General features: G+C 47.8%; 1 pseudogene; it reads left to right on the top strand.

Moving 5' to 3' along the window:
- On the top strand, nt 1-27,648 carry LOC144123679 (uncharacterized; annotated as a pseudogene).
- Nucleotides 27,649-27,983: the final 335 nt, after the last annotated feature.

Raw genomic sequence — 27,983 nt, 5'->3', positions numbered from 1 at the left:
ATGGCTGATGTGGATAACGAGGGCTTCAAGTTGGTGAGTCATCGCAAGCAATGAACGGTAGGGATCCCGGTAGTGGTTGAGCCCACAGTAAAGGGGGTTGATTTAAGAGAGAAGAATCCCATCTTACGTTTCGCGGCCATTCAATCAGTGCTGGGATCAGCTCCGATTCGAAGTCGGTTCACCATGCACGGGGCTCTTCAGCTGGATGTCTCGACGGAAGAGCAGGTTGACAAGCTCCTGCAGAGCTCTCAGATTTTTGGCAACAAAGTTAACGTGCGGTTGCCTCATTCCTACATGAAGAACACCTGTGTTATTATTGGTGTACCAAAGTGACATTCAGAACGCGACCTACTTGATTATCTAAAACCACAAGGTGTTCTGCGCGTGAAACGACTCGTGCGTCGTGTGGAGTCTCCAGAAAAAGAATGGGCTGCGAAATCTGCCAACTCTATCGTGCTGACATTCGCTCCCAACTCAGAGCGCCCCGAAAAAATTGATCTGGGATTCACAATACACGCAGTTGCCGATTTCACTGAAGCTCCTCCACAGTGTTTTACATGCCAACGGTTTGGGCACGTGGCCAAAGTTTGCACAAAGGATCGACGCTGTAAGCGGTGCGGAAGCGACCACAACTTTAAAACCTTTAAGGCCGATTTTGCGTGCGCCAATTCCGATGGTGATCATCCAGCGGGTTTTGGAGGCTGCCCCTTTCATGTGAGCGCTCTGCTCTTTCGAATATCCTTGATTGCTAGTCCCAAAACCGAACCGTCTGAGACGCCTGCCTGTTCCAGGGTTAGACGAGTTCGCAGTGTTGCAGTCTGTTGTTTTTGCGTTACCCAACAATGTCCTTAACAGACCCGAGTCCAGCAAGACGCCAAGGTCTATTGTGTGCGGGTCGGTTGTTCGACCTCCAGCAAAAAGTGTCCATGTTCCCAAGCGACCGGATCACAACAAGACTCGACGGCAAAGGGGCCTCTCATATGCACAATGACAAAGAAACCAGCTTGTGCAGCCAAGAATTTGTCCCAGTCGGCATCTTTTGTCGATGTTGGGAGTGAGAGTGTTGCGTAAAATAAGGAGCTCAAAAATCATGGTGTGTCTGACCTTTATGTTTTGCTTTGCTTGAGACCCTGCGTTCATATGTTCCAACGATGGCGCCTGGTTACTTGAAAAACTTCCTACAGCTGGTGCTTTCTTTTTAGTCCCTAATTACCACCTTCGCAGCGAACTTCCTTGTGATCTAATATGAATAGGGTTAAACCTCGTGGATCTAGTATTCACAGAAAAGTGCCGTTTATATTGCAATGGAACTGCGCTGGGATTTTAAGTCGGTAGGCTGAACTAAAACTACTCTTGAAAGATACTTGCGTTCCAGTATTGGCCCTGTCAGAAGCTGGCCTGCTAAGCGGGAGATGTTTGACTGGATATGTCACCCATAAAGACTGCAGCATAAAGTCATTTCCTGCAGGAAGTGTCGCGCTTTACATAAGAGGGAAAATTCCACATGTTTCTCTAAGCGTTGCCGATCTTTGCACGGATGACATTGAGGTAGCGGCTGTGAGAATACAGCTCGGCTTTCGAACCTATTCTATTGTATCCGCGTACGTGTCCCCACGGAAGCAGGTAGCATTGGATTTGTTTCTACAGCAACTCTGCGACCGCTGCCCAGCTCCTCGAATCATCTGCGGTGATTTCAAAGCCCATCATGCCATCTGGGGGGAGAGGAACACGGATTACCGTGGACGCAAACTTGTAGACGTTATCGACAGTTTGGACCTGTGTGTCGCCAATGACGGAAGCCCCACTCTCTTCCGGCCACCAGCCTCAGCGACAGCTATAGACCTGACACTGCATTCACCTGACGTCCGCGTTAGTTGGTCAACAGCGCCTGACCGCACCGCATGGGAAGTGATAACTATCCGAATTCCGTGTTTGCGGCGGACTATCGTATGCGTGATCCTAAAATTAGCATTGTGGTCAACTGGGACAAGTACGGAGAGCACCTAGAACGTGTTTCTGGTGTTGTTATTTGCAAAATGATTTCTATTGAGCTGCCAGCAACTACGGCGGTCAAGCAATGTGATCATTTTCCGGCCCCGGATTTAAAATTCAGGAACCTTTGCGCAGCGAGAAGAAGGACGGAGCCCCAACTCATGCGGAAGCACGACAGGGAACTGAAGACGATCTTCAATAGGGTGAATTCTGCCATTGGACGGCACACGAACAAGCTATACAGGTAGCAATGGGACTCATTTTGCGCTAGTTTGACTGTGTTCTCACCGATGACGAGAATATTGCGAGTTATTGGCAGCCTTGCTGAGGAAACTCGCCCTTCGAAGCCTTTTGAAGCTCTTGCAATACGCAAGGAAAAACCTTTCGCGTGCTTGGCAGAGGAATTTGCAGACGCACTCGTACGTGCTAATTCTGCAATGGATTTATATGCACCATCTGCTTCTTCAAGGTCTATCGTGGACGTTCCATTTATGCTTCATGAGCTTCAGACTGCGCTCAGTGGCCTGCGGCGCCGGTGTGCACCCGGTCCCGACGGCATCACCAATCAAATGCTCAGTAATCTGGCCTTGGAAGTCAGGAAGGAGCTCCTAAACTTCATCAATCGAGTTTAGGAGACTGGCGATGTTTCTCCGTCATTGAAGGTTGCACATGTAGTTCCAGTACTGAAGCCTGGCAAAGACATGACGGACCTTGCCTCGAATCGGCCTGTGTCATTGACCTCCTGTGTAGCTAAGTTGATAGAGAAGCTAATAAATTAAACCTTATTGTGTTGGCTTAAGGACAGCAAGGCACTGCCAACATGTATGGCAGGATTCCGCCGAGGTTTTAGTGCCCAAGATAGCGTCTTAGACTTGGTGTGTCACGTCGAACACCAGAGAGCTTTCGGCTTTTCCACCTTAGCCATTTTTCTTGACGTTGCAAAAGCTTACGACAACGTGCTTCAGAGATCAATTCCATACAATTTGCAAGGCATGGGCATATAGGGTCATCTGTTAAGATTCGTTTGCAAGTTTATAAGTGATCGTGCGGTTCGTGTACGGTTAGGGGGTACTTTAAGCACCGAAAGGGTTCTATCACGAGGTGTGCCTCAAGGAAGCGTTTTTTCCCCACACCGTTTAACGTCCAATAGGCTGGCCCTCCCGATACGTTGCAATAAAATTGCAGGCAAGTGCGTATGTCAATATATGCTGAAGGCATCTGTATTTGGATTACTGGCTACCAACACAAGCTATTAGCCCTGATAGCTCGACAGGCTTTACTTTCTGGACAAGCTTACCCTCAAGGTGTGGGATTGTCTCTATCAGTGGAAAACTCCGGCTTTGCTCTGTTTCCAGGTGTAGGAAGACGTCAAGCGCGGTTGAAGATAGACCTCGGTCACTCTTGCATCCGTCAATTCAACCACACGCGTTTCCTGGGCGTCATTATTGACTCCCGTCTACAGCGGCGAAAAGCTGTCGATGCGATTGTTTCACCTATATCTTCGAGTCTCATTGTGAACCGTAGAATTTCACGTGAGCAATGAGGAAACCATCCTTCCTCAATGGTCAAACTTCTTGAAGCGCTGGTGGTCAATCGCATAATATATCAATTACCTTTCAATTCCCCCTCGGCGTCACAGCTTGTACGTTTCGAAGTTTTCCACAGAAAGGGCCTGAGAAGAGCCATAGGAGTTCCTCAGGCGGCTGCGAATAAGGCAGTATACTTCATGAGTCTCTATCGAAATCTCTTAGCCTTGCTGCTTCTCAGATACTACAAATGCATCTTGGCCGCCTAGGACGAACGGTAGCTGGGCGATACCGTCTCCACCGGCTCTGCAAAAGTTATGAGTCGAAGGCTTGCTTGGCCCTTAATACTCTTAGTTCTTTAGGCCTTAATGTCCGAAGGCAAAGGAAACGGTTGAAACCCCCCTGGTCTTTTCCGACCCTCGGCAGGAAAGTAGCAATACCCCATGTGAGCGCAAAGCGCAGCTCTCCTTTGGCAGCCTTGCGTTCGCTCGCACTTTAACGTTTGGAAACAGAGTATGCCCACCATCTTCAAATTTTTGAGAATGGTTCTGTGGACAAGGTCAAACAAGCTAGCGCAGCGGCTTTTTACGTTCCTTCTTTGGACTGTAAACGGTCTGTACGCTTTACTGCTGTCCTATCCTCCACAACGGCCGAAAGTGTTGCCATTGAGGCGGCTTTACGGAAACTAGGGGCTTGTCCGGCTCAATCTGTTGTCATCCTAACTGATTCACAATTTGCCCTTCATAGGTTAGAGCGCGGATTCCCTACTGATGTCTTGTGTATAAGCTCTTTGCGCTTGGTGCAGAATCTGCACAACAGAGGCTTTACTCTCTATTTCCAATGGGTGCCCTCTCACATAATAGTCAACGCCAATGAGGTGGCAGACATTCTCGCCTATAAAGCTCTGTCAAGGAATTCATCAAAAAAGTACCTGAAGGTGGAAAAAGTCTCTACAGGAAAACGGTAATCGATCATTTCAGTACCCTGTGGAGTGCGCCCCACAAGCCATATGTGAAGAATTGACTGAGAAGATCACAGGCGACTCTACTGCATCGAATTCGCACGGCCTCTGCTCGCACTCCTGCCTGGATGCATAATACGGGCGTAGCATCGTCTCCGCTATGTTCTTTATTTGGTGTGTGCGGAGATATCGAACATTATATTATGTACTGCCCAGAGTACAACGCGGAAAGGTATGTGATGTTCGCTTTTTTCAAGAAGACAGCAACCCTTCACAGTGCAGTTCTGGACATTGTCTACCCGAGTGGAAACCAGACATGCAGAAGGGAGGCTGCACGCCTTCTTTTAACAGCCATCGCATTAAGAACCAGCACTAAAAATACACACAGAGGACGAGACGAGTCACACGAAGGCGCTGAAATTACAACTGAATTTTATTCGTTAGTAATAAGTCAAGTTATACAATACACACACACGTGTAAGGTTGTCCAGTCAACACAAACGCGCTGTAATCACCCACATGCGATAAACGCACCCTCCGGCCAAAAAACAAAAACAAAAACACAATAAACAAATTTCCAAGGCACGTGCGCTATCATCAATCCCACTACCCACAATGAAGCAGGCTAATTTCTCTGCTTGACAAGCTAATCGATGTTTTGCTCACACATTCATTGCCCTTTCTGATAATGTGGAATGCCTCAGCTATCTCCCTTGTGCATTGGTCATCATGTACGAACAGTACGGTTGTATCCACAAAAAACGGAGTGCAATTACACGCAATGCAGTGTTGTGATACATTTCTATTTTCTTTCCTGCTGATGGAATTTGCATACTCTGTGAGGAGAACATTGATACACCGCCCGGTCTGGCCGATGTATATACGCCCACAGGACAAAAGAATAAGATATACACACGCCTTTCTTATAAGTAACAAACTTGTTCCCATGCTTGATATTGCATTGTTTTTTACTAACCTTCCCCTCACATGTTCTCTGTACTGCAGCCCCTAATTTCCGCAGGTTATTGGGAGCAGAAAAAACAATGCTTACACCATATCGGGCTTCTACTCTTTTAAGCCGGTGAGACAGGGCGTGGATGTACGGCATAACCGCCAACTTACCTACTTTTGGACCAGAGCTATGTTCAGAGGGGGGCCCGGATGCCTTCAGCGTTTTAGACAGTTTTTCCGCACAGGACACGATAAGAGCATCCGGGTAACCCGCATTCCTGCACCTGCTGACCTGTGAGTTGAGGCTGGATCCCATTCTATGGGGGCAATATTTCTTCAATGCCATACCGATGCGGTTCTTAACAATGCCAGTTTTCACAATTTCAGAATGGAAAGAACTGTAGTTGAGCAATGGTTTCTCGCTCTGAGGGGAGTACTCCCAACAGACATGCTCAGGGTCAAAAATTAATTTCAAATCCAGAAACTGCAAGTATCTTTGATGAGGCACTTCATGCGTAAATTACAGTCCTGGCCCATTGCGGGATAAAACATCCAGGACGTGTGAAATTCCCGGGAATGGAGACTTGCCTAGTATAAAAAAATCGTCGACATAGCGGAAAATGCGAGTGTTACTTCCGGCTAGCTCTTCCTCAACTAATCTGTCAACCCTGCCTAGAAAAATGTTACTAAGAATGGGGGCTACTCAGGAACCTACGCAGACCCCAGATTTTTACAAACAAACCTTACGGTCCTACTCTACATACGTGTTGTTAAGATAAAAATCTAACAGTTCCATGAAGGATGCAGTGCTAACGCCACAACTGTTTTGAAAACCGCATTCATCATTGCCATCCGTGATGCACTCCAGAGCATACTACATAAGTTGAACATGTGGAAGCGAATAGAACAAATCAACAACATCAATACTAAAACCCAGACACGAGGCAGGATTCTCCTTCTGGAGGAAGTTTGCAAGGGCTTCCGAGTTGGGAATAAGGAACGGGTCATTAACCTTAAGGGCCGAAAGGTGCTTGGAAGGGAAGGAGGAAACAATTATCTGCCACGAGTTATGCTCAGACACGATAGTTCTGAATGGTACGTTTGGTTTATGGGTTTTGGCTGTGAAGAATATTTCTAGCACTGAAGATTCGGCCGCCTTCACCTTTCTTGCCAAACCCTCGAGACTAAAACTCTGAAGTAAAGCCACTGCCTTCCGCTTGGTGCGATATGGATTGGCTTTAACGGCTCTGAAATTCTTTAGCACCACATCATGTGCTTTCTTACAAAACGCATTCTCAGAGAGCACAACAAAAAATCCCTCTTTATCTGCTTGCATGGCGCGCAACCTCTTTTCACATAAATAGCTAACTAAGGAACGGAATTTGTTAGCGGCTTAAAAAAGTAGGAGCCAGATATGGTGTAAGCATGGTTTTTTCTGCTCCCAATAAACTGGGAAAAACAGGGGCTGAAGTACAGAGAAAATGTGAGGGGAAGGTTAGTAGGAAACAGTGCAATATCAAGCATGGGAACAAGTTTGTTACTAGTAAGAAAGGCGTGGTATATCTAATTCTAATACACTGTGTAGCGCAGCAAAAGACGAGGACACAAGAGACGAGAGACGAACACCACGAGCGCTAACTTCCAACAAATTTTATTCTCCTGAAGCATCACATTTATACACCAGAAAACAGTAATCACACGTGCGAACAGTATCGATTTCTTAGAAAAACGAGCTCTTTATCTGAGAGGAGAATGGAAGGTGTGCTAACACACGAGCATCCTGACCTATTTATCTTTTCGGCTTCAATGATTTCGCGCGTTAACCTTTCTCTACTTTTTCCTATCACAAGACTTTTATCAAAGAAAGGCTTACAGGATTTTGACTTGCATGCGAGAATGTGGTCAACTAGCGATCCACCTTGCCCGTTTCTGACGTTGCGAGCGTGTTCCATTAGGCGCTCGTTCAGACATCTCCCCGTCTGGCCGATATAGTGTTTCCCGCATGACAAGGGAATTTGATATACAACACCTTCATCGCACGTGACGTAGGGCTTCTGGTGCCTAGTTGCGCATCCGCGCGCTTTGTTGGTGTTGGTTTTTCCCAGTTTGCACAACGTTGCAAGTTCTTTCGGCGCCGAGAACACGACGGTCGCATTCGCTCGTTGACCAATTCTTTTTAAATTGTGGGAAATCTTGTGTAGATACGGTAATACAACAAGGTTTTTTCGTTCATGAGGAACTGGGTTTGGAGAACATTGATTGTCTGGTTTCATTCTCTTAACAAGTTTTTCCGCAACGGAAACTTGAACATGGGAGGGGTATCCGGCATTAGTAAGCCTATTGGACTGCTCTTGAAAACTATCGGTCATCATGTGCGGACAAGATTTCTGGAGAGCATTCCGAAAACATAAATTGACAATACCTCTTTTTATCAGTTTTGAATGAGCGGAGTGATATGGCATCATCGGCTTGTTGCTTCGCGGCTGGTAGGCCCAGCATATGTGATGAGCGTGAAAGGTGAAGTTAATATCTAAAAATCTAATGGAGTTATCGATGGGCAATTCGCATGTTAAAACAAGCGGTTTAAAATGTTCTGTCATGGTAGTTAAAATGCTATGAGCCTTTGACTCAAGTGAGCCTTGGTCACACTTAACAAGAATAAAAAAGTCATCAACAAATCTAAAGACCTTGATTACGTCCAAGCTGTCAAGGCGGCTGGAAACAGCCTTGTCAAGTTTTGCTAAAAACAGATTACTCAGAATTGGCGCTATGCACGACCCGATGCATATCCCTTCTTTCTGAAGGTAGGGTTTTCCTTCCCAGTTAATGAACGTTGACTGCAAGTAAATAGCTAAAATTTCTAAAAACTGCTCGCCGACACACCCGCCGCATTCTGGAAAGCAACACATCCGAACTCATCTATGCACTCCTCTACACAGCACAGCACCTTGTCGTTCGGCAGCGAGTAATATATATCCTGAACATCCACTGAAAATGCAACCATGCTATTATCAAAGCGCGACCGAACAAAGTCTAAAATTTCGTCAGATTTCTTAACCATAAAGGGGTCGTCAAGTGGTAAAAGGTTAAGTTTGCTTTGTAAGTACATTGAAACCGTTTTTTGCCATGTGCCAGTTTCAGAGATGATCACCCTGAATGGTTTTTCTGGTTTATGGGTTTTTGCACTGAAAAAGACGTCTAAAAAATCTTTTCGTGCATCGCCTATTTCTTTAGCCAGCTTGGTAAGGTTTAACTTGTTGCATAGCTTCTTCGCTTTAGCTTTTACTTTTGACATCACTACTTTGTTGCGGCAGTTAAATACAGACGACACGGCTTTGTCAGCCTTGGATTTGTAAAGTTCACAGGATAGAATCGCAAAGCCACCTTCTTTGTCAGCAGGCAGCACGACCAGGTCCTGTTCCTTGATGAAGGACTCGACGCGCTTGAGGGGTAGCTTGGAAGATCCTGGCTTTGAGGACTGCAAATCTGACGAAATTTTAGACTTTGTTCGGTCGCGCTTTGATAATAGCATGGTTGCATTTTCAGTGGATGTTCAGGATATATATTACTCGCTGCCGAACGACAAGGTGCTGTGCTGTGTAGAGGAGTGCATAGATGAGTTCGGATGTGTTGCTTTCCAGAATGCGGCGGGTGTGTCGGCGAGCAGTTTTTTAGAAATTTTAGCTATTTACTTGCAGTCAACGTTCATTAACTGGGAAGGAAAACCCTACCTTCAGAATGAAGGGATATGCATCGGGTCGTGCATAGCGCCAATTCTGAGTAATCTGTTTTTAGCAAAACTTGACAAGGCTGTTTCCAGCCGCCTTGACAGCTTGGACGTAATCAAGGTCTTTAGATTTGTTGATGACTTTTTTATTCTTGTTAAGTGTGACCAAGGCTCACTTGAGTCAAAGGCTCATAGCATTTTAACTACCATGACAGAACATTTTAAACCGCTTGTTTTAACATGCGAATTGCCCATCGATAACTCCATTAGACGCTCATCACATATGCTGGGCCTACCAGCCGCGAAGCAACAAGCCGATGCTGCCATATCACTCCGCTCATTCAAAACTGATAAAAAGAGGTATTGTCAATTTATGTTTTCGGAATGCTCTCCAGAAATCTTGTCCGCACATGATGACCGATAGTTTTCAAGAGCAGTCCAATAGGCTTACTAATGCCGGATACCCCTCCCATGTTCAAGTTTCCGTTGCGGAAAAACTTGTTAAGAGAATGAAACCAGACAATCAATGTTCTCCAAACCCAGTTCCTCATGAACGAAAAAACCTTGTTGTATTACCGTATCTACACAAGATTTCCCACAATTTAAAAAGAATTGGTCAACGAGCGAATGCGACCGTCGTGTTCTCGGCGCCGAAAAAACTTGCAACGTTGTGCAAACTGGGAAAAACCAACACCAACAAAGCGCGCGGATGCGCAACTAGGCACCAGAAGCCCTACGTCACGTGCGATGAAGGTGTTGTATATCAAATTCCCTTGTCATGCGGGAAACACTATATCGGCCAGACGGGGAGATGTCTGAACGAGCGCCTAATGGAACACGCTCGCAACGTCAGAAACGGGCAAGGTGGATCGCTAGTTGACCACATTCTCGCATGCAAGTCAAAATCCTGTAAGCCTTTCTTTGATAAAAGTCTTGTGATAGGAAAAAGTAGAGAAAGATTAACGCGCGAAATCATTGAAGCCGAAAAGATAAATAGGTCAGGATGCTCGTGTGTTAGCACACCTTCCATTCTCCTCTCAGATAAAGAGCTCGTTTTTCTAAGAAATCGATACTGTTCGCACGTGTGATTACTGTTTTCTGGTGTATAAATGTGATGCTTCAGGAGAATAAAATTTGTTGGAAGTTAGCGCTCGTGGTGTTCGTCTCTCGTCTCTTGTGTCCTCGTCTTTTGCTGCGCTACACAGTGTATTGGAACTATGTACCAACAAGCCCAAAAAGCCACGCTACTGAACTATATCTAATTCTTTTGTCCTGCGGGCGTATATACATCTGCCAGACCGGGCGGTGCATCAGTGTTCGCCTCACAGAGCATGCCAATTCCATCAGCAGGAAAGAAAATAGAAATGTATCACAACACTGCATTGCGTGTAATTGTACTCTGTTTTTTGTGGATAAAACTGTACTGTTCGTACATGATGACCAATGAACAAGGGAGATAGCTGAGGCATTCCAATTTCTCAGAAAGGGCGATGAATGTGTGAGCAAAACATTGATTAGCTTGTCAAGCAGAGAAATGAGCTTGCTTCATTGTGGGTAGCCGGATTGATAATAGCGCACGTGCCTTGCAAATTTGTTTAATGTGCTTTTTTGGTGGGGGGGGGTTATCGCATGTGGGTGATTACAGCGCATCTGTGTTTGATTGGACAGGCTTACACGTGTGTGTGTATTGTATAAATTGACTTCTTACTGTGGAATAAAATTCAGTTGTAAGTTCAGCGCCTTCGTGTGTCTCGTCTCGTCCTAGGTGTGTGTTTTTAGCGCGGGTTCTTAATGCGATGGATCACAACCAACTCGCCCAATCCTCAGTTCTTCTACAGTTCTTTTAACATTTCTGCAGGACACTGATCTTTTTTCTAAATGGTGACAGCAGGAACGGACTGTGGCCTACTGTGATTGAATGTGCGCGTAGATGGCGCCTTCTTGAGTGGACTACGTTATACTGTGAGTGAATGTGTGCATGGATTGTGGCACAACAATGAACTATGTTCTACTGTGACTGAATATGTGCATAGATGGTGACTTCTGGAGTTGACTGTGATGTGGACTGTGTGTTGTGGTTGTGTGCATAGATGGTGACTGCGGGAGAGGATTGTGTGCTATTATAAGAAACTGTGCGCATAGCGGAGTAGATGCAACAGGTTTTAGGATAATATTAACATAGAAGGGACGCTACAGTGGAGCAGTTGCCGGCAGAATAAGCAAGGCTAATCCCACCTGAAGCATTCAACACCTCAACTCAACTCAATAGTCTATAGGGAATAGAAATTCCACAGAGAGGTTATAGATTAACGTATATTGATTAATGTCGACACAATTTTAGAAGACTTTTCTCTATCCTTTATCAACAGACTGAATAGAAAAAGGAAATATCTAAAGCCAGGCAACAGACTCTATAAGAAGTCTATTGACATATAGACTACTTCTATGACGGCTGAAGAATTTTCTCATACTCGCTGCTGCTCTGTCGCTGAGTACGATATCGCTGGAATGATAACAGCAGTAAAAATGCGAGCTTAAAACGCTTTATAACTGTGTCCCTTCCGCAGGCACAGTACAGAAGCTGAGCAGTCCAGCAGAACGCTGTTATCTGTTTTGTTTCCCTGCACTTCTCATTAGAAGCTGCTTCTCGAAATGAACTATTCTCAGCTATGTAATATGGCATAGGCCCTAGGTATAGCAGGAAAGAGTTCTTGGTAGACTTCGCTGATAGAAATAACTTATGGGTCATGAATACCTTCTTCCGCAAACAAGAGAACAGCAAGTGGACGTGGAAGAGCCCCCATGCTGAGAGTAAAAGTGAAATACCCTTCATACTATGCGCTCGCCCTGGCAACGTGCAGGATGTGGAGGTCCCCGTAAAGGTGCGTTGTAGCGACCACAGAATGGTAAGATCTCGAATTAGCCTAGATCTGAAGAGGGTAGGGAAGAAGCCAGTCAAGAGGAAGTCCATTAACGAGGTAGCGGTAAGAGGAAAAGTGGATGAATCAAGAATTTTGCTAGAAAACAGATATTCCGCTTTGACTGAAAAGGCGATCTTAATATTCAATCAATGAAAGATAATCTCACCGCTATCATTACGGAGCGCGGAGTAGAAGTAGGCGGTAGGACAGTTCAACAGTGTGACATTCCTTGTGTGCTACGAGGTACATTCCTTGTGTGTGCTACGAGGTACATTCCTTGTGTGTGCTACGAGGTACATTCCTTGTGTGTGCTACGAGGCTCCACGTTCGACGGCGCGGCGTAGACGGAGACCCAGATGACAGCGGCATCATCAATTACCCAGCCATGCTCTTTGAGTGACGACCAGAACGAAGGGACCCGCCGCCGTGACAGCGGCATCATCAATTACCCAGCCATGCTCTTTGAGTGACGACCAGAACGACCGGACCCGCCGCCGCCGCCGCGGGGAAACAGGCTTTATCCTCCCCAATTTGCGTGGCCGTTCCAGGTGCGGCCCTCCCGGGCACATTCCAGGACAAGGGAACTGTCAGCGATCCAGAGCGCGCCTTACCTTGAGGAGCGAGTGTCAGTTGATGGATGAAGAATGGAGGCCGGTGACCTGCGGGAACTGTCAGCGGGCCAGAGCGCGCCGTACCACAGCCGACGCTATGCGCTACCGCGAAGACAACATTCTTTCCCTCGGACTCAACACGTGAGGGGGGCGAGACAATAAGTGCGGTGGTATGTTTGTGCGCCCAAGTGAAAGCCCTAGCCCCCCTCCTTCCCCTCCGGCGTGGGCGACCTCACCCTAGGGGGTGTGGAGAAGAGGATATAAAAATCGAGAAGCAGTACGGAAGAAAAACGCTCAGGACGACATCGTTCGCGAAGAGGGCCTTCAGCGCCGAAGCCCGACGGCGTGCAGCTTCTGCCAGCAACCGCTCGAGCCCAACTCCGGAGCCACTCCATCGCCCCCATGAAGTCGTCGGCACGTAAGCTCGGACGCCCCAGCCTCTGATGTATAATCTTAATCATGTGAAATTATTGAATATACCTGTTTGTTTAAACTGAGCCAAACGGTGTCTCTTTGCCTCTCCGTCCCGTGTGGACCTGCGCATTATGGGGGTCATCACACTGGTGTCAGAAGTGGGGTCTCAAAAGCAAATGTCCTCTGAATGCTGCAACATTCATGACTTCAAAATTGTAATCAAAAGGGAATCACGGGACTGATTGTGGGACTTTTACCCCCAGTTGAGAGGCTTGAGGCACCGGAGGGCTTGAAAAAAAAAATGTCTTTATCTGAGGGAGCTCCCACTCCACAGCCGTCGCTCAGAGCAAGCATGCTGGCATTAGGAAGCGTCATTCGACGTTTACGGGAGATAAGACAGGGGTTCCAATCTGCGATTTCTTTTCCATGCTAGAAGAGATTGGGAAAATGGGGGGATGGTCCGATGCTCAAATGCTGGGAATGGCGAGGAGTAAGATGGCAGGAGCTGCTCATGATTTTGCATGGCGAGACGAAAAAGTAAAATCCACAAAATCATTTGCGGAATTTAAGAAGCTCGCGTTTGAGCATTTCGACACTGAACCACGTCACGTGCGGGTACAGAGGTTCCGTGACGCCGGACAGATGGTAGGGGAGTACGTGCGAACGTTTGCGTCGCGGCTTCAGCGCTTAGCGCGCGATACGTTAAGCAGGCAGCAGGAAGGAGACCAGCTAAAGAAGAAATACGCGGAGGATATACTTAAAGAGGAAATGACCGCTTTGTTCGTGGCTGGTCTGCAAGACCCCGTGCGCCGGTTCGTGCTCTCGCGCAAGCCGAGCAATTTCGACCAAGCCGTGGAGGCCGCATTGGATGAGGAACGAAATGAGGCGTTAACGACAGCCGCAGCGAGAGTACGCGTCATAGAGAGAGCGGTGCTCAACCCTGAGGTTGCTCTCTTGACAGAGCGGTTAGATCGCTTAGAAAAGCTGCTATCTCAGCAGGTGGAACGCCAGGTTGAAGCGCGCGCTCAACAGCGCCCATTCGCTGGAAACCGGAGACCGCCACAAAGCTACAGGCGCGGTATGCGAGATTTTGAAGAAATCGTATGCTTCGCTTGCCAGGGTCGCGGACACATCGCCAGGTTCTGCCAAAACGTGCGCCGTGGGGAGCCACAAAGAGAAGCAGGCGAGACACGCCCTAAGCAAGCCTACAGCGGGGCTCCAGATACCGAGACAAAAAACTAGATAGTCCTCCCCAGCCTGAGGAGCGTGGGGAGGGAGCAGTAGATGATGAGGTGGTGGTAGTTTGTGTGGCCGACGAGGCATGCCCTGTTGTGAGTTGCAAGTTAAATGGTTGTTGTATGGAATTGTGTATAGATACGGGGTCAAAGGTGACATTGCTTAAGGAGAGCAGTTTTAACACGCTTCAAAGGAAGGGGGACCGCGAGGTGTTGGAAGCGTCTGGTGGTATGACAACCAAATTTGTAGGCATAACGGGGGATCCTCTTGGCATAAGTGGACTCTACCGGTTACACTTCTCTCTCGGCGGAATTGCATTGGAGCACCCCTGCTACGTATGCCCGGACACGGTGTCTCTGCCAAACGGAGTGTCAGGTATATTAGGGCAGGATTTTTTGAGAAAAGGGAAGGTAGTAGTCTCATTCTCTGAGGAAGAGGTTAATGCGGGCGGCTCAAAAGTTCCGTTTTTGAACAGGAGAGGGGCTGAGATTCGCATTACCGATATTGACACCCGTCAAACAGTGGGATCATTGGAGAAGGTATATTCGCGGGTTGCCGTCAGGCTGGTCGATGAGGCGGTCGTCCTTCCTTGGTCAGAGCACATTTTGTACGCGTTTGTGCCTTCAGATGTAGAGAGCGGCGCCGTGGGAGTGCTTGAGCCGGTCGACTCTCTCAGCAATGGCCTGAAGGCAGCCGCGTGCCTCGTGACAGTTAATGACGCCCACAGAGTGCCCCTACGGGTGGTTAACTGTAGCCAGCAGCCACTGAGCCTTCCCAAGAACAAAACATTGGCTTTCTTCACCTCTGCGATAGAGAAACGTGAGCCCACCGATACGGTACTCGCAACTGTAGAGCATGCTAGTCCTTCGGCTGCTCCAAAGGTGTCGTTCGATCTTTCTCACGTAAAATCCAGGGAGAGGGAGGCTCTGGCTGGTTTGCTGAACGACTACTCGGAGGTATTCGCCGCGTCCAACCTGGATTTGGGCTGCTGTGGCGTTATAAAGCACAGGATAGAAACCGGCACTTCATCGCCCGTTTACCAGCGTGCGTACAGGATTCCTTACTCCCAACGTGAGGAGATGGAGCGGCAGGTGCAGGACCTGATTGATCGCGGCATTGTCGAACACTCCAAGTCACCCTGGGGAGCAGCAGCACTATTGGTGGAAAAGCCAGATGGCTCGTATCGATTGGTAGTGGACTACCGCAAACTAAATGCCGTAACTCGCATCGATCCATACCCCATCCCCAATATACAGGAGACGCTTTCTCAGCTGGGCTCTGCCAGGTACTTCACGGTAGTGGACATGGCGGCGGGATTCTGGCAGATAGCAATGGATCCGGCAGATGCCGAGAAAACGGCATTCAACACGCCCTCAGGGCACTATGAATGGAAAAGAATGCCGATGGGTCTGGCCAACAGCCCTGCTGTCTGGCAGAGAACCGCTGATGTTATCCTAGCAGGTCTTCTGGGGAGGCTGTGCTTCGTGTATATGGATGACATTAACATATACAGTGACAGTTTTGAGAACCATTTGCGCGATATTGAGCAGGTTTTGGTGCGACTAAGAGGAGCGGGTCTCAAGCTGAAGCCCTCTATATGCCAATTCCTCAAAAGCGAGGTGAAATACCTCGGGCACGTTGTTTCAGCTGACGGCGTGCGACCGGACCCTGAGAAACTAAGGTGTGTCTCAGATTTTCCATCCCCGACTAGCGTCCGCCAGGTCCGGCAGTTTCTCGGCCTGATCGGTTACTACCGAAGGCACATAGAGGAGTTCGCCAAGCTCGCTAAGCCGCTCACCGCCTTAACAGCCAAAAATGTCGCCTTTCGCTGGGACGAAAACGCGGAGAATGCTTTTGGGGCCCTGAAAAGGAAGCTAATGAGTGCACCGCTGTTGCGCCACCCGGATTTTAATTTGCCCTTCGTTATGGCCACAGATGCGTCAAAGTTCGCAGTTGGTGCCGTGCTCTCTCAGGTTATCGAGGGCAAAGAACATCCCGTTGCTTTTGCTAGCCGACAGCTGAGCCCCACAGAGCAAATGTACGGAGCTACGGAAAGGGAGTGCCTCGCCGTTGTCTGGGCAGAAAAGCACTTCAGATGCTACCTTTACGGCCGCAAATTCAAGCTAGTCACAGACTGCCATCCTCTGAAATGGGTGATGAGTGTCAGGGACCCTAGCTCGCGACTCGCTAGATGGAATCTACACCTGCAGGAATACTGCTTTGAAGTTGAGCACAAGTCAGGAAAGACGCATCTGAATGCTGATGCACTCAGCCGCACAGCTGCCGTGGCAGCTATAGATGAGTTTGTCCCCGTAGTCGACCCCGCCGAATTACGCACAGAGCAGTGCAAAGATCCTGACCTGAAGCGAATAATCGAAAGCTTAGAGGGCGCACCGTCTCACCCCGAACAGCTAGGTTATTTCATTGGCAAAGACGGCACCCTGTGTCGGCGCACGAGGCCAACCAGGAAAGGGAGACCAGAGAAAACCGCTTGGGAGAGAGTCGTCATACCTCGGTCGTGGACAGAAAGGGTTCTTCGCGCGTTTCACGATGCGCCATGCGCCGGTCATTTTGGCGTAGCGAAGACACGCAGGCGTGTGGAGCGTTTGTACTTTTGGAGTGGCATGCGACAGGATGTTAGAGACTACTGTGCGAAGTGTCATTCCTGTCTCGAAAGAAAAACACCCAAGGGACGAAGACCAGCTCCAATTCAGCCGTTCCCTGAGGTTTCGGCTCCCTTCGAGCGGACAGGTATGGACATAATGGGCCCATTGCCACGACCACTTCCGGAAACAAGTACATTTTAGTATTCGTCGATCACCTTTCAAAATACGCGGAAGCGGTAGCACTCCCAGATCAGAAGGCAGACACGGTTGCAAGAGCATTTGTCGAACAGATCGTGCTCCGACATGGACCCCCGAGGCAACTCTTGACAGATCGGTGAACGAACTTCGTGTCGCAGCTAATGAGGAGAGTTTGCGAGCTGCTTAAGATCGGTAAGAAGCAGACAACACCGTACCATCCGGCTTGCAACGGCGCGGTGGAGCGACTGAACCAAACCGTGGCCGGGTTCCTGTCGCATTTTGTTTCGCGCGACCAGCGGGACTGGGACTTGTGGCTCCCGTATGCAATGTTTGCCTACAATTCCGCAGCACACGAGAGCACGGGCGAATCGCCATTTTTTCTTCTCTACGGCCGAGACCCGGACCAGCCTAGTGAAGTGCCAGAGGGCCCCCGTCGTGTCCCATACGCTTCACTGGACGACTATAAGGTGGAGCTAGAATCGCGCTTGCAAGTGGCGAGGGACGTCGCAAAGGAGGCCTTAAAGAAAGCGGCGAAGCGCAGGAAGGAGGTGCACGATCGCAGTGCTAGAGACGCGCCGTTTAATGTGGGGGACAGCGTGTACATTGAAAACTGCCAAAGGCAGATTGGGCTAGCTCGTAAGTTCCAGACGAAGTGGAGAGGACCGTGCGAGGTTGTCGAGAAGCTTTCTCCGGTAAACTTCAGAGTCCGAGACGTGAACCGGCGCTTGATAAGGATACACGCAAATCGCCTCAAGTCGGCACCGGTTCAGTATTCACGAAATGAGGAAAGGGAAAGCGCGGATTTTGATGGGGACAGAAGTGAAGCGGAGCGCGCAGATAGTTCGCAAGAAACGCCCTCTCCTGCATTTGTTCGGCAGGCGCCAGAGGTGACGGCCAGAATGCCACCGGATTTACTTCATGCATTGCTAGAAGAAGAAGCGCGCGAGGTTGCCGCGCAGATAACGCCAGGAGAGGCTCCTGCCACGAGCCCTCGCGAGTCCCAAAGCAGACAAAGGGTCACAGACTTACTTAGTATGACTCATGAAGGCCGATATCCGCTGCGAAATCGGAAAGCTAAGTCGGACTAATGGTGTAAACAGAGCGGAGTTGTGAACTGGTCAGAATTGTGTAATGCCGCAGCTCATAACATTGCTATATGCGTATGTGTTAAGTTATCGGAGTTAGTAGTTAAACCTTTCTGTCATTAAGTAACACCTTCACAGGAGAGCATGCGGAGCGCATGCAGAACCTGCCCTACTTCCTTTCGTTATCTATATTTTTGTCTGTGCCGTGATCGTGCTAGAAGTGGGAGCTCCTTTGTAACTGTGGTAAATTTATTTCGTCCAGTTTGGACTAGAAAGGAGAGGCTTGGGTGCTGAGTTTCATGTTTATCTGTAAAAGAAGATCAGTGCTGCCCCTGGAGACGCCAGTTATGACAGCGGAGGCATATGGTGTTGTGCAGTGGTGTTGAGTGCAGCGAAAAGTGTTTTGTCGGACGCACTGTGCGAGGCGATTCAGAAAGACAAGGGGAGCTGCAGGGACTCAAATGTTCGGAGAACATTCTTCTGGAGGGTGAGCGAGTGTGACATTCCTTGTGTGCTACGAGGTACATTCCTTGTGTGTGCTACGAGGTACATTCCTTGTGTGTGCTACGAGGTACATTCCTTGTGTGTGCTACGAGGTTCCACGTTCGACGGCGCGGCGTAGATGGAGACCCAGATGACAGCGGCATCATCAATTACCCAGCCATGCTCTTTGAGTGACGACCAGAACGAAGGGACCCGCCGCCGTGACAGCGGCATCATCAATTACCCAGCCATGCTCTTTGAGTGACGACCAGAACGACCGGACCCGCCGCCGCCGCCGCGGGGAAACAGGCTTTATCCTCCCCAATTTGCGTGGCCGTTCCAGGTGCGGCCCTCCCGGGCACATTCCAGGACAAGGGAACTGTCAGCGATCCAGAGCGCGCCTTACCTTGAGGAGCGAGTGTCAGTTGATGGATGAAGAATGGAGGCCGGTGACCCGCGGGAACTGTCAGCGGGCCAGAGCGCGCCGTACCACAGCCGACGCTATGCGCTACCGCGAAGACAACATTCTTTCCCTCGGACTCAACACGTGAGGGGGGCGAGACAATAAGTGCGGTGGTATGTTTGTGCGCCCAAGTGAAAGCCCTAGCCCCCTCCTTCCCCTCCGGCGTGGGCGTCCTCACCCTAGGGGGTGTGGAGAAGAGGATATAAAAATCGAGAAGCAGTACGGAAGAAAAACGCTCAGGACGACATCGTTCGCGAAGAGGGCCTTCAGCGCCGAAGCCCGACGGCGTGCAGCTTCTGCCAGCAACCGCTCGAGCCCAACTCCGGAGCCACTCCATCGCCCCCATGAAGTCGTCGGCACGTAAGCTCGGACGCCCCAGCCTCTGATGTATAATCTTAATCATGTGAAATTATTGAATATACCTGTTTGTTTAAACTGAGCCAAACGGTGTCTCTTTGCCTCTCCGTCCCGTGTGGACCTGCGCATTATGGGGGTCATCACAACAGGATACCGGCAAGCTATCTCAGTAGACAAAATATCTTATTAAGAAACGTCAAAGCATGACGGCGTCTAACCCTCCAGACCGAATAGAACTAGCAGAGCTATCGAAGTTAATAAATAAGGGCAAGGCGGAGGGGGGAAGCCGACATAAAGAATTTAAATATGAGAGAATCGAGCATGCTCTAAAGAACGGAAGTGTGGGCTGACGCGACGGGCAGGAGTGGCATTTTTCTCTTGGTTGGTAAGACCAGCAGGTGTGGTTATCGGAAAATCTAAGGTTCAGGTCAAGAAATCTCATCGACGGATCGTTGGGTGTTTCATGCGTCAAAGGGAGAGGCAAGCATTGGTCGAATAAGGAAAGGGCCTGCGATACCGCTGAGGTGAAAGATTCCTGGCTGCAATTTAAAAGGACGAGATAGTCTTCAACGTACCGGAAAATTTTTACCACGGCCGTCTCGGGAATCGTGTCATGAAGCTTTCTATCATGTTGGCCTAGAAAAAGTTCAATTAGAATGGGTGCTACACAAGACCCAATACACACACCCTGCTTTTGAATATACTTGAAGTCATTCCAAGTAACGAATGTTGATTTTAGGTAGAAGTCCAAAAGTCGCAAAAAATCACGGACGGAAAGACCGGCTTCGTTTTGGAAGCTTATGGCTTCGAAAGTATCCATAGCGGCTTCAATGCACAGCAATAATTCGTTATGCAGTAACGAGTAATATAAATCTTTTATGTCTACGGAAAAGACATTTAATTTACTGCCATGAATAGTGTTTCAATATTCGATGATCTTATCTGATCCGTGGACCACGATAGGGTCGTCAATGGTTATTAACTTCAGCTTGTCCCTAAGAACAAATGCGGCTGAATTTTGCCAAGATCCATTTTCAGAAACTATAACACGAAACGGGGTCCCAGACTTATGGGTCTATGGGGAGAAAAACACGTTCCCGCTGAGACGACTCGCAGACTGAATTGTACTGGCCATATTGTCCAACTTTAATGTCTTACAAAGGCGCGCAGCTTGCTTCTTCACCTTGGGAAGGTTGGTATCGTCTCTTCTATGGAAGACCGTCTGAAGGGCGCTGGTGGTTCTTGAGTTGAAGTCACCCGCCGGGAGCACTGTGAAGCCGCCTTCGTTGTCGGATTGAACCAGAAACAGGTCCTTGGCTAAAAGAAAGGTGACGGTTTGGCGCAGCGGGAACTTCTTGGAGGACGTTTGGCGTCTTTGCAGGACGTCCACGCCTTCGGAAACGCATCTGGCTTTGTCAAAGTCGGCAGCTAGTTGCGCTATCTGTCTCACTAGTCCGAGAAGTTCTACCGCGGACGTTTTGGGCTCGACGGCAAATTTGGGACCTATGCAGAGGAGCCCCCGCACATTGTGCGGTAGGTGAACATCCCCTGGCGTGAGCACAGGATTCGAAGGTCTCACTGTATTTTTTGGCAGCCACATCCGCAGGATGATAAGGCATCTTTGCCAGAGGAATTCCGCCAAGGTTCCGATGACTCGAAGGCATTCTTTCCAAGCATAGTTCGACGGATTACTTGAGCGCACCCAGTAGGAATAGGGCTTCCATGTAGAGGCGACGTTGTCGCTGCCATTCTGTACTTTGAAGCATCAGTACCCGGATCCCATGGCCGGACGAGGAAGCGAACCCGCCGAATAGAGCCAGGACGTCAGAGGGCAGGATCTTGTGACGAATGCAAAAGGAGAGGGTGCGGGACCGGCAAATCGCATAAGCGGCCTGAGAGCAGATAAAACTTGGGTCAGAGGTGAAACAATTATTACAGCCCGAAGAACAAGAGATGAAGTTCAGAAGAGCAAGGCTCCGGTCTACTTTGTAATGCATTGTAGTTACAAACAGCCCGAAGAAACACGGACACCACGAAGAAACGACACACACGAGCGCTGACTCACAGCTGAAATTTATTTTGAAACAAAGATGCTTAAATAAAAGGCATGAGAGGGTGGTTAACAGGGCTGCTCCAGCGATAACCGGCAATCAGTGTGGTCGCCTCACAGAATTTCAAAAACAGGACCGAACGAAGTAAGCGATAAAAAGACGGTGTAAAGAGCCGCAAAAAGGTGGTCAGGTGACAATAACAAAAACAAGACCAATGAAAAATTACCCAAAAGGTGGGGAAGAAGAATGCGTTAAAACCATGAGGGACACAGATGGGAAAATACAAGGGAAACATATAAGATGAAAGACGTAAAAGCTTTAAAAACGTGCCCAAAAAAGGGGTTATAAGCGATGAAAAGTTTTAAGACGTTGCGGAAGATAAAACAAGATAAAGGCACTACCAATAAGGGATCATTGAATCATTTGGCGTTAAGTGGCACAAAAGAAAAATGAAGTGTTCATCAAGCCGCCCAGAAAACTCAGCTCTTTTTCCGACAAAGAGAGGGATGCAGTGCTCACGCATTGTTCATCCGCATGATGAATTTGGAGGGCTTCGACGATTTCTCTCATCGGCACCACGGCAGAATTCATCGGCACCACGGCGGAATTCCTCTGGCAAAGATGCCTCATCATCCTACGGATGTGGCTGCCCAAAAATATAGCGGGACCTTAGAATCCTGTGCACACGGTATGGGATGTTCACCTACCGGAAAATGTGCGGGGACTCCTCAGCCTAGGTCTCAAATATGCCGTCGAGCCCAAAAAGTCCGCGGTAGAACTAGTGAGACAGATAGGGCAACTAGCTGCCGACTCTGACAAAGCCAGATGCGTTTCCGAAGGCGTCGACGTCCTGCAAGGACGCCAAACGTCCTCCAAGAAGTTCCCGCTTCGCCAAACCGTCACCTTTATTTGAGCCAGGGACCTGTTTCTGGTTCAATCCTCCAAGGAAGGCGGCTTCACGGTACTCCCGGTGGGTGAGTTCAACTCAAGAGCCACCAGCGCCCTACAGACTGTCTTCCATAGAAGAGACGATGTCAACATTCCCAAGGTGAAGAAGCGAGCTGCGCTCCTTTGTAAGTCACTAAAATTGGACAATCGGGCCAATAGAATTCAGTCTGCGAGTCGTCTCATCGGGAACGTGTTTTTCTCCGCAAAGACACATAAGTCCGCGCCCCCATTTCGTGTTATAGTTTCTGAAAATGAATCTAGGCAAAAGTCGGACGCAGTTTTTCTTAGGGACAAGCTTAAGTTAATAACCATTGACGACCAATTCGTGGTCAACGGATCTGATAAGATCATCGAATATTTAAACACTATCCATGGCAGTAACTTAAATGCCTGTTCCGTAGACGTGAATGATTTATATTACTCGTTGCCGCATAACGAATTAATGCTGCGCATTGAAACCGCTATTGATATTTTCGGAGCCATAAGCTTCCGAAACGAAGTCGGTCTTTCCGTCCGTGATTTTTTGCGACTTTTGGACTTCTACCTAAAATCAACATTCGTTACTTGGAATGACCACAAGTATATTCAAAAGCAGGGTGTGGGTATTGGGTCTTGTGTAGCGCCCATTCCAATTGAACGTTTTCTAGGCCAACATGATAGAAAGCTTCATGACACGATTCCTGAGACGACCGTGGTAAAAATTTGCCGGTACGTTGAAGGCTATCTCGTCCTTTTAAATTGCAGCCAGGAATCTTTCACCTCAGCGGTATCGCAGGCCCTTTTGCTTATTCGACCGATGCTTGCCTCTTCCTTTGACGCATGAAGCACCCTACGATCAGTCGATCAGATTCTTGACCTGACCTTAGGTTTTCAGATAACCACACGTTCCGGTCTTACCAACCTAGAGGCAAAAAGCCACTCCTGCCCTTCGCGTCAGCCCACACTAAACTTTTCAAGCGGGGCATAGTAAAACTGGGTTTCCAAAACGCTTTGCAAAAATCATGTGGGTATCTATCTCTTCCTGGACAGCATCCACAACCAGACCATCACCTTTTAACAGCAGGCTACCCTTTGCATCTGCTTGTATCCGTAGCCGGCTCCATGATCAAGAACTCCCGGTCGCACGTGGGACCTGCTGCTTTAAACGACAACCGCAGAAATGTTGTGGTAATGCCCTACCTCCACGCAATCAGCCATGGTCTAAAGAAAGTCGCACAGCGCGCCGGTGTGGATGTCGTCTTCTCGGCTCCCAACAAGCTTTCCGCCCTCTGTTCCAAAGTGAATAACCCGCCGGAAACGCGAGGGTTTAGGGTGACACACTCTGAAAAATATGTTCCCTGTGATTCAGAAATAATTTACTCCATCCCAGTGTCATGCGGGAAGAGGTACATCGGTCAAACGGGAAGGTGCATCATTATCCGTCTCCAAGGACACCAAAACAACGTAAAAAAGTATAGCCATTTCTGGGCACCTGGCTAAGCACTATAAGAAGTGAAAAATCACAGAAGACGACTCTGAAAGAATCTGCACCTCTGTCTTTAGTCGCGGCACCACTATCGGGCGGGGACGAGATAGGTTGACGAGGGAAATCGTCGAAGCCCTCCAAATTCAACATGCTGGTGAACAATGCGTGAGCACTGTATCCCTCTCCTTGTCTGAACAAGAGCTGAATTTTCTGGTTGGCTTGATGAACACTTCAGGTTTCTTTTGTGCCACTTACAGCCAAATGATTCAATGATCGATTGTTGTTAGTGCCTTTATCTTGTTTTATCTTCCGCAGCGTCTTAAAAATTTTCAACGCTTATAACCCCCCTTTTTGGGCACGTTTTTAAAGCTTTTACGTCTTTCATCTTTTATGCTTCACTTGTATTTGCCCATCTGTGTCCGTAATTGTTTTAACGCATTCCGCCTCCCCCCCCCCTTTTGGGTAATTTTTCATTGGTCTTGTTTTTGTTACTGTCACCTGACCACCTTTTTTTGGCTCTTTACACTGTCTCTTTATCGCTTACTTGGTCCGTTCCTGTTTTTGAAATTTTGTGACGCGACCACACTGATTGCCGGTTATCGCTGCAGCAGCCCTGTTAACTACCCTCTCATGTCTTCTATTTAAGCATCTCTTCTTGGAAATAAATTTCAGTTGTGAGTCAGCGCTCATGTGCGTCGTTTCTTCGTGGTGTCCGTGTTTCTTCGCGCTGTTTCGAAGTACAAGTGACTGTTGCTTGCTTTCAGTTCAGTGTTGCGCCGGCAGCCGACAGAGATGTTATGTCTCAAACGTTGTCACGTTGTCACGTTTTCATACTCGTGAATGCACAGTAGTGCCGCTGCTAACTAGGCTGGTGTTTTTAGTCAAACAAAAATAACTGGAGCAACCATACATTCCTGGATTGCTTGTCTTATTTATTGAACTGTCAGGAAAAAACCTACTTACGAACTGCCGCTGTGGTTGGCGTTCGGCTGCCGATCCAATGAAAGCGATATAAAAACGCACGATAAACAACTGCACGTGGTGTAAATTAATCCGGCGCTTTCCACTACCTAAAGCGTCCTTCGTACCTGATGTGCATGCTTCGGGGCCGGAAACTCCAAAATAAAAGTAAAGGTCCTACTTACTGCAGCAATGCCACGTGTGGTATTGTTTTAAATGGTCATAGTAAACATATCAAACGGCTTGTAAGTACATTCTGTTTACAGATTTTCGCGGTTTATTCCGACATCAGGCCAAAGGGTCTGTGGAGCCCACTTCGAAGGAGGAAAAAAGACCTATATGACCCGAGTGCCCACAGTCTTTCCCCTAAAGCCGCAAAAGGTGACGAAGAGATGTTCATTAATGGGAATAACGGTATAGTAGCTAGCTATAAGCCGATAAGCATTTGATGTCTATGTTTGTTTATTGCACAGGTTTGCTAGTATCAAGTTAATAAACTTAAATGTATAGGGCTGAGTAACGAAGTAGTCACGGCTTGAACCTCTTATATGCGAAGTACTGCTGCAGAATCTGTGTGTAGCTCTTTTACAGACATTTTCTTGAAAGAGCAGTTATTATTTTATAAACAGCAGTGTAAGGTAATCGTGCCTTAGGCATCCGTGATATATAGATCACATGATTTTGGTTTATTTCTACTGATTTTGTGCGATTGCTTTTTACTATTTGTCTTTCTTAACCTGCCTGGTTTTTCTTTTTCTGCTGCACTATTTCACAAATAAATATTATTTCCCTTTTGCTTCAATCAGCCCACTCAGAAGACCTCTGCAGTACATGTGGAGCAGTCTGCCGGTACAGATGAGGTTGGCCACACTGCCATCGATGGCACAACTTCACACGGTGCAACTGGAGATCACAGCTACGTCTTCCGGCAAGAAAATGACCAAATTGCCCTTGTGAAGATTACTGAGCAAAAGGACATATTATGAATGCTCCAAAATGAAGTGGACAGTTTAAAAGCAGAGGTAGAAGCAATTAAAAAACGGCTAGCAAAGACGCGGGAAGAACGAGCTGAAGCAACAAAATTGTGCATTCGATTGCAGCAAAAGAACAGGCTACTAAAGCTTTACTTATCGGCGTTGTACAATGAAGTTAAACACACGAAAGCTCAAGCCAAAAAAAGTGAATTTACTTACGAAGCCTTGACTCAAGACCAAAAAAGCTGAGGTTCTACAGTCTTCCCATCATGCGAAGGGCTCGATGCTTTTTGGTTCTTCCTAGAGCCGGAAGTCAAGAAGCTACGCTTCTGGCAGATGTCCAACGCAAAACGTGAGAACAGGAAGTTTCTTTTGCCTTTGAAGACCCAGCTGATTCTTTTGCTGATGCGTCTGCGGCTGGGCCTTGATGGAACAGACCTAGCCTACAGGTAAGCAGTGCACTTGTGGCCTCCGGCGCCACGTTTACTGCCCCTATGTGTAACATATAAACTCGAGCTGAATGTTACTGCTGAATAGAACTTTTTCTCTAGTGAAGCAAAGGGAAGGAAGTGAATATGGGAAGATTGTTTATGATGTTGCACATTAGCGAACCTATCCAGGAACTAGTCCTATTAAAATGAATGGATGCCATTCTCTGCCAGACGCAAAGTTGTTCTGTGACTGGAGTGTGAATAAAAATGATTGGAAGTGCATTTCTTTTAAGCTTATGTACGCTATCTTACAACAAAACGTCTTGTGGTAATCTCTTCTTGAAAACATTCTCAGAAAAATTAAATCCTTTAAAAGGTTAGGAAAGTCAATGGCTATAGTGTCAAGGATATGGATCACCTGGCTGGATTTCTTGAACAACAGGCTTTGTCAGGTGTGAAGAAAGCAGGGTGTGTTGCTGGGCGAGTTGGTTTGACATTGTGAAACCTGAAGCGCTGGCAGACGACGGACGAAAAGAGGACGTGACACACAGCGGACTGTGTGTCACGTCCTCTTTTCGTCCGTCGTCTGCCAGCGCTTCGGAGTTCACAGTGAAGAAAGCTCAAGAAATTTCTAGAAGATGGTGAAATTATGTATTAACCAAAATGCTAAAATGATCCTTTGGGACTTTTTACGCAGGTGCCGACATGGATGCCAAACTCCGTTTGTGACAAGTGCCGGCCGCAAGTGTTCGTTGAAAAAGAATGCAACACAGTTGACGGCATCATGCACTGCACAGAGATATTTATAGAGACCCTTTCACCCTCCAGGGTTCACTGGGAAACATACTCCCTCTACAAAATGGACAACACTGCCAAAGGCCTAATAATGTGCAGCCCCAATGGGTTTGTTATGTTTGTTTCCAATCTTGCACCCGGAAGGCTCTCATATAAGGCATTAACAGAGCCATGTGGCATCTTTGACATATTTTGATCTGGGCGCAGTGTGATGGCTGACAGGGGATTTATAACAGCTTATGAGTGCAAGCAGTGCTCGCTACACTTGAACATTACCCCGTTTATGAATGGGCGTCCACAACTGTCAGAAGAAGACGAAGCAGAGACAAGGCACATTGCAAGCATTCGCATATATGTGAAAAGAGTAATTGGGAGGGTGAAAAACTTCCGAATCCTGTCGCAAGGTTTTCCCAACAGAATGGCAGATCAACTCAACAAGGTCTGGCATGTGTGTGCGCGTCTAACAAACTTTGTTGATGAGTCCTTGCTCTAAATACTGTACAGTAACAAAGCATTATTGTGAGCCGATGTAACTCCTGCAAGCATATGCCCAACTGCATGCAGGTGCCACGTGACGAACCACTCCTATTGGCGAGAACAGCTCATCACTTACTTTTGCTAACAATAGTGCTGTGCATCCCATGAGCAGTGAGCCGTACTCCATTAACTAGACTAATGTTAATATGGACACTTTTTCTGCGGATCAAACTATTTCATAATGATGCCTTGTATATATGAAAAGTTTTCCAAATAGTGGGCAGGTTGAAAATGTGCAATGCACAACAGGGCCCGTGTATATTTGTTGTGTTAATATAGATCAAGACAAGA

The sequence above is a fragment of the Amblyomma americanum genome, chromosome 3 (assembly GCF_052857255.1).
Source record: "Amblyomma americanum isolate KBUSLIRL-KWMA chromosome 3, ASM5285725v1, whole genome shotgun sequence".
NCBI lineage: Eukaryota > Metazoa > Arthropoda > Arachnida > Ixodida > Ixodidae > Amblyomma > Amblyomma americanum.
This window is presented reverse-complemented; position numbering and strand designations above follow the sequence as displayed.